The sequence below is a fragment of the Xyrauchen texanus genome, chromosome 10 (genome assembly GCF_025860055.1).
Source record: "Xyrauchen texanus isolate HMW12.3.18 chromosome 10, RBS_HiC_50CHRs, whole genome shotgun sequence".
NCBI classification, from domain to species: Eukaryota; Metazoa; Chordata; class Actinopteri; order Cypriniformes; family Catostomidae; genus Xyrauchen; species Xyrauchen texanus.
In genome coordinates, this window is record NC_068285.1 from 44,148,255 (window position 1) to 44,158,798 (window position 10,544).

Genomic DNA, 10,544 nt, shown 5'->3' on the forward strand with positions numbered 1-10,544 from the left:
AAATAATATAAGCATAGATGCCATTCAATTTATTGCAGAGTTAGAGATCTTGATCAATATTTCTGGTTTCTGGTTCCAGCAGACTAAACTAAAGCAGCCTAATTGTGGGTTGGAGGATAAATTAGGTGTAAGCCTGGCTAAATAGACGAGTCTTTAGTCTAGACTTAAACTGAGGGAGTGTGTCTGCATCTCGAATAGTGTTAGGGAGACTATTCCATAGTTTAGGAGCCAAATATGAAAAGGATCTTCCTCTTTTTGTGGATTTTGATATTCTAGGAACTATTAACAGGCCAGAAGTTTGCGATCGTAATGAACGTGATGGAATATAGCGTGGTAGAAGTTCACTTAAGTACTGCGGAGCTAGACCATTCAAAGATGTACGTAGTTAACAGAATTTTTAAATTAATATGAAATTTTACAGGTAGCCAATGTAACGATGATAAAATGGGGCTAATATGATAATATTTCTTTGTTCTAGTTAGCACTCTGGCTGCTGCATTTTGAACCAATTGAAGTTTATTTATTTATCTTTCTGGACATCCTCCCAGTAATGCATTACCATAATCTAGTCTTGAGGTCATGAACGCATGAATTAGTTCCCCTTCTGTTGCTCTCTCCACGTTGTGTCAGAGAAGCGACACTAGGGGTCTCTCTTGAGCGCAGATATCCACCTCTGATCTATGAAAAAAGGCCAATGAGAGTTAGCAGCCAGTATTTGCATGTCCCGCCCCCGGACATACGGGTATTTAAGCGGTGCAAATACGGGAGTTCATTCAGAAAATTTCTTCGGAGCCGATGGTCATGTCTGCAGTTGCTGCATACTACACACCGAGTTCCTGACATTCCTCTGCTGCATGCTGTTGGATTCTACGGCGCACAACAGCTCTCACAAGTTTTTTTCACAAAAGAGTGATTTTTATTAAAAGAGTACATTTCACTAAAAGAGCAAAACACAGCGGCGTTGAACGTCCTTTTAAGGACGCGTCTTTATAAAGATGCCTTTCCGCCCAGTGTTGTTTCTGGATGCGGTAGAGTGCTCTCGGCTTCAGACGGCCACAGGCGTTGTCTCGTGTGTCTGGGTAGCGATCACACCGAGGCTGCATTTGTGGATGGTTCATGTTCTCACTGCGAGAACATGACCATGACAACGTTGCGGTCGCGGCTTGCTTACAACCGTAAGCAAGCCACTCCAGCCACCCCCCACGTCGCTCCTTCTTCCCATGGGATTGAGGACGATGCGGTTGGCGATGGAGGCGATTTGGGGATGGCAGCGGGTGCAGCTCCGCCGGGTACACCCCCTCGGACCACCCACTCCCCGGCACGCTCGTTGACTCCCGTCCGTCCTCGAGGCAATGGCGACTCGCCTTACAGCCAGTCCGCCTACCCTCCTGACACCGAAGCAGATGAGCTCGCCGCGGCATCGGAGGGTGCGGTATCTGACGCTGAGGACTCCCCTGGGCTGCCGCTTATGGGCCTGCACGCCCAGGCTGAGGCCGATGCGCAGATGACCGACATGCTTTCCCGGGCAGCCACTAGCGTGGGCTTGGATTGGAAACCTCCATCCTCCCCACAGCCATCACGGCTGGACGACTGGTTCCTGGGGTCTGGACGCCGTTCACAGCCTCGTCCCACCCCAGTCCCGTTCTTCCCGGAAGTGCATGATGAGCTGACGTCTTCGTGGAGAGCACCCCTCTCCACTCGTCACACCGCCACCTGCTCATCCGCCCTCACCACCCTCGACGGCGGAGCGCGCCACGGGTACACGGCAATCCCCAGGTGGATAGGGTAGTTGCGCTCCACTTGTGCCCCGGATGTCCTACCACCTGGCGGGGCCGCCCTGTACTCCCTTCCCGGACCTGTAGAGCAACATCCTTGCTGACCGCAAAGGCCTACAGTGCCACCGGACGCGCCGCTTCCGCCCTGCATGCCATGGCTCTCCTGCAGGTCCACCAAGCCAAGGCACTAAGAGACATGCACGGGGGTGGCCCTGATCCCGACACGCTGCAGGAACTGCGCTCAGCGACCGACCTCGCCCTGAGAGCGACGAAGGTCACAGCGCAGGTGCTCGGGCAGGCGATGGCCACGCTTGTGGTCCAGGAGCGTCAACAATGGCTGAACATGGTCGAGATGCGTGAAGCAGACAAGACTCGCTTCCTCAACGCTCCTGTCTCCCAGCTTGGCCTATTCGGCGACACCGTCGAGGACTTTGCCCAGCAGATCTCTATGGTGAAGAAGCAGACGGAGGCCATCTCTCACATCATGCCTCGCCGCAAACCTGCCGCTATGGCTCATGCCCCGTCTGCTCGCCGAGGGTGTCCTCCCGCGGCCAAGAAACCTTCTGCGCCGCCTCAACCCGGGCCCAGCTCTCAGCCCCAGCGGCGAGCCAACCGCGGGAAGCACACGCCCCCTGTCTCACGGACCCCCTCGAGGACCCGGAAGGCTCCCAGGCGCTCCTGAGACAGCCCACCCAGAGTCCAAGACGTTAGCTCCGGAGGTGGTAAGACCGCTCCGTCCCCCGGTGGAGGGCCGGGAGGAGAATCTTGTGTTTTTTCATTTGCCGCACCCCCTAATTGGGGCTTCGGTACCCAAATTCTCAATAAGAGCTATTTCCTTTGTCTCTGGGTCACATGGCCCGCAAATGCCGTTCTCAAGGCCCTCTGCTTTCAGGCTTCAACAGTCCCGGCTTCCTGGACGCGGTGTCCCTGCCTTCAGCCCCACGACTGTTCCCTGGCCGGCTGGTTCAGACGAGTCCAGAGGACTCCAACATCAGACCTCCTCCTCAGTCATGAACCCACCCCCTGCCGGGTGCGCAGAGCAAGGTAAGTGCTTTGAGTCTATTCTCAGCACCAGAGCCTCGAGCCGCTTCACTGCCTCCCGACGCCGCATTACCTGCTCCGCACCGCTGCAAAGCTCCGCCAGGTACGTCCAAAATACTCGTCCCCTTGGTGGCCCTAGCACGGAGCTTAGAGGCGTGGCTTTCACTGCCCAGCCCGTCACGCTGGCTGCACCGGACCATTCGACTCGGTTATGCAATTCAGTTTGCCAGGTCTCCGCCCCCCTTCATGGGCGTTCATTTTTCCGCAGTACACGGCCAACATGCCCATTCCCTGTGCGAAGAAAACGCCTCCCTTTTAATCAAGGACGTGATAGAGCCTGTCCCTCCAACCAAAACGAAGAAGGGTTTCTACAGCCCTTACTTCGTTGTACCCAAGAAAGGCGGCGGCTTATGACCGATCTTGGACCTACGAGTTTTCAATCGGACCCTGTCCAAACTCCCGTTCAAAATGCTCACCCAGAAACAAATTCTGTCTGGCGTCCGGCATCTAGATTGGTTTGCAGCGGTAGACCTGAAGGACGCGTACTTTCACGTCTCGATTCGCCCTCGACACCGACCCTTCCTATGGTTCGCGTTCGACGGCCAGGCATATCAGTACAAAGTCCTCCCCTTCGGCCTGTCTCTGTCCCTCGCGTCTTCACGAAAGTCACAGAGGCAGCTCTTGCCCCGCTCCGAGAAGCCGGCATACGCATACTCAATTACCTCGGTGACTGGCTCATCCTGGCCCCTCGGGAGAGTAACTATGCGCGCACAGAGACCAGGTGCTCAGGCACCTCAGCCGTTTGGGGCTTCAGGTCAACTGGGAAAAGAGCAAGCTCACCCCAGTCCAGAGCATCTCTTTTCTCGGTTTGGAGTTAGACTCAGTCTCAATGACAGCACGTCTCTCCAACGAGCGTGCTCAGTCGGTGCTGAAATGCCTCGCTTCCCTCAAGCCAGGTACCGTGGTCCCTCTAAAACGATTCCAACAGCTCCTGGGGCATATGGCATCCTCCGCGGCGGCCGCGCCGCTGGGGTTGATGCATATGAGACCACTTCAGCACTGGCTCCAGACTCGAGTCCCGAGACGAGCATGGCGCTGCGGCACGCACAATGTGAAAGTTACCACCGCCTGCCGCCAAACCCTCAAACCCTGGACAGACCTTTGCTTTCTACGGGCAGGGGTACCCTTGCAGCAGGTGTCCCGACGCATTCTGGTCACAACCGACACCTCCAAATTGGGTTGAGGTGCCGTGTGCAACGGGCACGCAGCTGCAGGCAATTGGAACCGGGCCCCGCTGCGTTGGCACATCAACTGCCTAGAGCTGCTGGCTGTTTTCTTTGCCCTGAGGAAGTTTCTCCCGTTAATTCGAGACAAACACGTCCTAGTCAGGACAGACAGCACCACAGTGGTAGCCTACATAAATCGCCAAGGCGGAGTACGCTCCCTCCACGTCACAGCTCGCCCGTCGTCTCCTCCTTTGGAGTCAGCAGCTACTCAAGTCACTGCGCGCCACTCACATCCCCGGCAACCTCAATGTGATAGCGGACGCGCTGTCAAGACAAAGCTTGCCCAGCGGAGAGTGGAGGCTCCACCCCCAGTCGGTCCAGCTGATTTGGGACTGGTTCGGCAAGGCCCAGGTAGATCTTTTTGCCTGTCAAGAAACCTCCCACTGCCCGCTCTGGTATGCCCGGACAGAGGCTCCCCTCGGGGCAGATGCGTTGGCACACAGCTGGCCCGCGGGGCTGCGCAAGTACGCATTTCCCCCAGTGAGCCTTCTTGCACAGGTGCTATGCAAGGTCAGGGAGGACGAAGAGCAAGTCATTCTGGTGGCCCCCTACTGACCCACCTGGACTTGGTTCTCGGACCTCACGCTCCTCACGACAGCCCCTCCCTGGCGAATTCCCCTGAGGAAGGACCTTCTTTCTCAGGGACGGGGCACGCTCTGACACCCGCACTCAGACCTCTGGAACCTCCATGTCTGGCCCCTGGACAGGATGCGGAAGATCTAGCCGGCCTACCATCGACCATCATAGATACGATCAACCAAGCCAGAGCCCCCTCTACCCTGCATCTTTACGCCCTAAAGTGGCATCTGTTTGCAGACTGGTGTTCTTCCCGAGCCGAAGACCCACAGAAGTGCGCAGTTAGGTCAGTGCTCGTGTTTCTACAGGAGAGGCTGTAGAGGAGGCTGTCCCCCTCCACCCTCAAGGTGTATGTCGCCGCCATCGTGGCTCACCACAATACGGTAGACGGCAAGTCTCTTGGTAAGCACGACTTAATTGTCAGGTTCCTAAAAGCTGCCCGGAGGCTGACTCCCTCCTGGCCTAACCTGTTTCCCTCCTGGGATCTCTCGGTTGTCCTCTTGGGCCTCCAGAGACCCCCCTTCGAGCCGCTAGACTCAGCTGGACTCAGGGCTCTCTCTCTCAAGACCATCCTGCTGATCGCGCTCACCTCCATCAAGAGGGTCGGGGACCTGCAAGCGTTCTCTGTTAGCGACACTTGCCTGGAGTTTGGTCCGGCAGACACATACGTGATCCTAAGACCGCGACCGGGCTATGTGCCCAAGGTTCCTACCACACCCTTCAGAGATCAGGTAGTGAACCTGCAAGCGCTGCCCCGGGAGGAGGCAGACCCAACCCTTGCGTTGCTGTGTCTAGTACATGCTTTGCGTATCTATCTGGACCGCACGCAGAGCACTAGATGCTCTGAGCAGCTCTTTGTCAGCTTCGGGGGACAGCGGAAAGGGAACGCTGTCTCCAAACAGAGGCTTGCCCACTGGGTTGTCGACGCCATTTCATTGGCTTTTCACACCCAGGCCGTGCCCCCCCCTTGCGGGTCCGAGCTCACTCCACTAGGGGTGTTGCGTCTTCATGGGCACTGGCCAGGGGCACCTCCCTAGCAGACATCTGCAGAGCAGCAGGGTGGGCAACACCTAACACTTTCTCAAGGTTTTACAATCTCTGTGTTGAGTCAGTATCGTCCCGTCTTTTCTCAGGTCCGAGCCCATAGAACTCGGTAACACGCTGACGTTCTGACCGGGTGAATTGGTTGCGCCTAGCGCCCTTTCCCTCAGCCGAGGTAAAATAGTGTGCCTCCGTTCCCAGGAGCCCCATCTTCGGGTCGCTGGTTGACTCCTCCCTGTATGCTTCCCCCCTCTACGAGGCTGGATCTACCACCACACCAACTTTTCCACATGGGTCCTAACAGGCCATGTGATGCATTTGCCACTCTTTGCCTCCCCTGCCAGTTAGGTGTGGCCTCCGCAGGGTCTTCTTAACAGTACATCCATCGAGAGTCAAATTAGTCAATAATTAGTACCTCTGTTTTGTCAGAATTGAGTAGAAGGAAATGTATGGCCATCCAATCTTTTATTTCATTGATACACTCTGCTAATTTGGAGAATTGTGAAATCTCATCAGGTTTTGAAGAAATATAAAGTCATGTATCATTGGTATAGCAGTGGGAACTTATTCCATGATTCCTGATAATATCTCCCAGGGGAAGCATTTACAAGGACAAAAGCAGAGGCCCTAAAACTGATCCCTGTGGCACTCCATATTTTACTTTTGTTTGGTTTGACAATTCCTCATTTACATAGACAAAATGGTAACGGTCTGCTAAATATTACCTAAACCATGCTAATGCAACTCCAAAAATGTCAACATAATTCTCTAGCCCAGGGGTGTCAAACTCAAATACACAGTGGGCCGAGATTAAAAAATTGCTATAAGTCAAGGGCCGGACAGGTTAAACGTTTATTGAAAACTTATTGAAACAACGTATTATTATTATGAACCTGAAACCAACAAGGCCTATATATTATTGCCTATAAAACAACATTAATTAGGAAATAAAAGAAATAAAATTAATAAATAAAATCAGTTTCACTAATTTCTTATGGTTATTTACAAAAGTTATTTACTTCAAAGGAAAATCAAATGTCCTATAGCAAGAGAAATAAAAAATGCAAAAATGAAACTGCATTAAAGACTGAAAATGCGTCAAAGCACCGCTTGCTGCTCTGCTCATTGGTCTGAGCCAGATGCTTGGTGTCTCATCTTGGATACAAGTTCATCAATGTCTGGGGTCAGGCTCTGAGATGAGGAAATCCTCAGGATTGAGTGAAGGTGTTCATCAGTAAGACGAGTCCTGTGTGAAGTTTTGTTTATCCTTATCAAAGAGAAGAGTTGTTCACACAAGTATGTGCTGCCAAACATAGAGAGCGTTTGAGCAGCCTGGGAGCGCATCTGGGGCATTGTATTGGGGATGAAACATGGAAACTCTACAGCGCCCACAGACTCATATTTTGCCTTCAGTGTGTCACTACATTGGAGCTCAATCAGCTCCATTTGGAGGTTTGATCGTGTGCTTTTTTGAGCTTCAAAATCGGCAAATCGCCATGTGAACTCAGCACCAAGTATGCCGAGTTTTTCAGCAAACTGTGTAGTTGGGAAAACGGTGGCAGCGACCTGCTCTTTCATTGTTTGGCAGCGCGGAAAATAGCTCATGTCTTCCTGCAGCATCTGCGTCTCCCACAGGCGCAGCTTGGCTTTAAAAGCCCTCACTATAGCGTACATGTCAGTGATGATACGGCCCCGCCCCTGAAACTGCAGGTTGAGCGCATTCAGGTGGCTCGTGATGTCACACAGAAACGCCACTTCACACAGAAACTTTTTATTTCGGAGCTCTTTTGTGTCTTTTCCTTTGCTTTCCATGAACTCACAGATCTCCTCACGCAACTCGAAAAATCTTTCCAGCACCTTTCCCTGGCTTAGCCATCGCACCTCTGTGTGATAGGGCAAGTCACCATATTCTGAACTTAACTCCGCCAGAAAAGACTTGAACTGGTGGTGATTTAAACCTTTGGCTCTGATAAAGTTAACCGTTTTTTTTATGATGCTCATCACATGTTCCATTTTCAAGGCTTTGCCACACAAGGATTCCTGGTGTATGATGCAGTGATAAGCTGTCAGCTCACCTGTGACGTTTTCCTCCTGCATCTTTTCTCGGATCCTCCCCACCAATCCACTTTTTTGACCGCACATCACAGGCGCTCCATCTGTTGTCAGTCCCACAAGTTTATCCCACGGCAACCCCATTTTATCTACACATCTGGACACCTCTTCAAAGATAACTTTCCCCGTAGTTGTGCCATGCATTGAGTGTAATCTTCTGTTACGCACAGGCTTGAGTCCACTCCACGGATGAAAATTGAGAGCTGGGCAGTATCAGAAGTGTCGGTGCTCTCATCCACAGCAAGGGAGTATGCTATGAAATCGTTTCCCTTTCTCACAAGCTGTTGTTGGAGATTGGTAGCAAGGTGACGCACATGATCAGCAACAGTGTTTCGGCTCAGGCTCACATTTAAAAATGCTTGCCTTTTTTCTGGGCACACGGCGTCGCAAACTTTAATCATGCAGTTTTTGACAAATTCCCCCTCGCTAAAGGGCCTGGCTGATTTTGCGACCTCTGCTGCCACAATAAAACTGGCCTTAACAGCAGCCTCGCTTTGTGATTTGGCTTTAGTGAACATAGCCTGCTGTGACACCAGACTTCTTTTTAACTCTTCTACCTTCTGTAGCCTTTGTGTCGTGTCCAGATGCTTGTATTTGTCGTGGTGCTTCGTTTCATAGTGTCTTCTTATGTTGTATTCTTTCATTACAGACACGCTGTCTCCGCACAGGAGACACACAGCTTTTCCCTTTACATCCACGAACATATACTGTGACTCCCACCTGTCCTGAAAACCCCTGTTTTCAAAGTCCACCTTTCGTTTAGCCATTTTTTTGGGAGAGAGTTAGTTGATTATTGTGGTACGCTTTCGTGGTAATGTTTCCATGGTGACGCGTCATTGCTTGTCACGTGACACAGCGCAACCACACAGCGCTGAATATATAGATCAGTGCGCTGAATGAATGACGATCTGCTTATGTAATTTTTCCTTTTTTATTCAAAATAAATAATTCATCCTCTCTCTATGTGCTCAGCTCCCACTGGCTCCCACGTAATTCGAACCGATATACCGGCAGGCCAGCTCTAAAAATAAATACATTTTGTCATGCGGGCCAAAGATAATTAATTTGCGGGCCGGTTGTGGCCTGCGGGCCTTGAGTTTGACACATATGCTCTAGCCTATTCAAGAGAATGTCCTGATCCATCGTGTCGAATGCTGCACTAAGATCTAAAAGCACTAGAAGAGAAATGCAGCCGCGATCAGACGATAAGAGCAAGTCATTTGTAACTCTGATAGGTGCAGTCTCTGTACTGTGATGAGGCCTAAATCCTGACTGAAATTCTTCGTATATACTATTTCTCTGTAGAAATTAACATATTTGGGAGGATACTACCTTTTCTAGTATTTTCTAGAATGGGAAATTTGAAATCGGTCTATAATTAGCCAGTTCTCCAGGATCAAGTTGTTTCTTAATAAGCAGTTTGAAAATTGCCATTTTAAAGTTTCTTGGGACATGTCCTAAGCATAGCGAGGAGTTAATAATATTTAGAAAAGGTTCTGAAATGACAGGAGATACCTCTTTTAAGAGCTTAGTTGGTATTGGATCTAACAAACATGTTGTGGCTTTTGATGTTTGATAAGTTTTGTTAGCTCTTCATGACCTATGACAGCGAAGGATTGAAGTTGCACGTGAGGAAAATTATTAGACACTGTTTTCTGAGGTGCTATGACAGATGATTGCATAATTCCAATTTTATTTCTGATTATTAAAATTTTATCTGTAAAGAAATTCATGAAGTCACTATTCTTGTGCTGCAATTTAATATCTGGTCCTGTTGAGGCTTTATTCCTAACCAATTTAGCCACAGAACTGAATAAACACCTAGGATTGTTGTGGTTATTTTCTATGAGTTTGCAAATATATGCTGACCTGGCAGCTTTTAGTTCCTGTCTGTAGCTACAGACACTATCCTTCCATGCACCACGAAATACTTCTAATTTTGTATTCTTCCACATGTGCTCCATTTTCCAGCAGTTGAGTGTGATCATTTTACCATGGCACAGGGCTTATTTCTTTAATTTTCTTTAATAAAAAATAAGTGAGTCTTATTTACTAACCATCTGCAATCTATTTTAAGCAGTGCAATCAGCAACAAAATAGTGCTGTGGTGTATTTAAATATATTTTCATTCTTTTTTATGCAAAACGTCCACCATTCAACGCAAAGTAGGCTCATTATAGATTTTGCTTTATTTACAAATCTCCACAGCATCCAGAAGTAGCTCGCAAGTTCGGAATTGTGTCATGCAAATTTTGTTCAGTACCGATTTTATGACTTTGTTTGCGGTGTTGCCTTATTTGCATAATTAGTCTGGTGAATCGGGCTATAAACCAGCGCTGACAGCGTGTCCAAATTAATGTTGATTTTTCCGGCCACATAGTGAATTCCCTGAAAGTGTAAGTAGACCCAAAGTTAAGGTTAGTTCAATGATTCAACAGACTCTTCTGTTCCCAACTCAAATGATACCATGCAGTTTATGCCCAACCAACATCCTTACAATCAGTCATAAACATTGTTTCCATGACAACACATTGTCATTTAGGGCAACTGTTTGTACAGCTATTGTCATCACCATAACCATCAGGGGCATAATCTCCCTAACTACACTGCAGTCACTGTGTCTCTCCAGGTATGACTACACTGATACCACCATCAGGTTTGCAAGTGAAGTCCGTCATATATTCTCCCAAGAAGTTGCCCATTAATTGGGGTC

The 10,544-nt window shown here is 49.8% G+C and overlaps 1 pseudogene; it reads right to left on the reverse strand.

Annotated features, from left to right (window-relative positions):
• Window positions 1-6,841: 6,841 nt before the first annotated feature.
• Window positions 6,842-8,598, reverse strand: LOC127650121 (general transcription factor II-I repeat domain-containing protein 2B-like; annotated as a pseudogene).
• Window positions 8,599-10,544: the final 1,946 nt, after the last annotated feature.